At 47.6% G+C, this 361-nt stretch overlaps 1 protein-coding gene across 1 annotated transcript in view; it reads right to left on the bottom strand.

Annotated features, from left to right (window-relative positions):
- LOC119418405 (putative E3 ubiquitin-protein ligase UBR7) overlaps positions 1 to 361 on the bottom strand; it is a 21,350-nt gene that overhangs the window by 12,103 nt on the left and 8,886 nt on the right. The gene's annotated exons all lie outside the window — the stretch shown is intronic.

The raw sequence follows: 361 nt of genomic DNA, 5'->3' as shown, positions 1-361 counted from the left end.
AGACTCGTCAGGTGAAGACTCGTAAGTTGAAGACTGTCAGGTGAAGACTCATCAGGTGAAGACTGTCAGGTGAAGAAGACTCATCAGGTGAAGACTCGTCAGGTGAAGACTGTCAGGTGAAGAAGACTCGTAAGGTGAAGACTCGTCAGGTTAAGACTCATCAGGTGAAGACTGTCAAGTGAAGACTCATCAGGTGAAGACTGTCAGGTGAAGAAGACTCGTCAGGTGAAGACTGTCAGGTGAAGACTCGTCAGGTGAAGACTCGTCAGGTGAAGACTCGTCAGGTGAAGACTGTCAGGTGAAGAAGACTTGTAAGGTGAAGACTCGTCAGGTTAAGACTCATCAAGTGCAGACTCATCAA

The sequence above is a fragment of the Nematolebias whitei genome, chromosome 12 (assembly GCF_014905685.2).
Source record: "Nematolebias whitei isolate Nwh7 chromosome 12, NemWhi1, whole genome shotgun sequence".
In the NCBI taxonomy this organism is placed as follows: domain Eukaryota; kingdom Metazoa; phylum Chordata; class Actinopteri; order Cyprinodontiformes; family Rivulidae; genus Nematolebias; species Nematolebias whitei.
The sequence above is the reverse complement of the archived record's forward strand: the minus strand, read 5'-3'. Positions and strand labels throughout refer to the sequence as shown.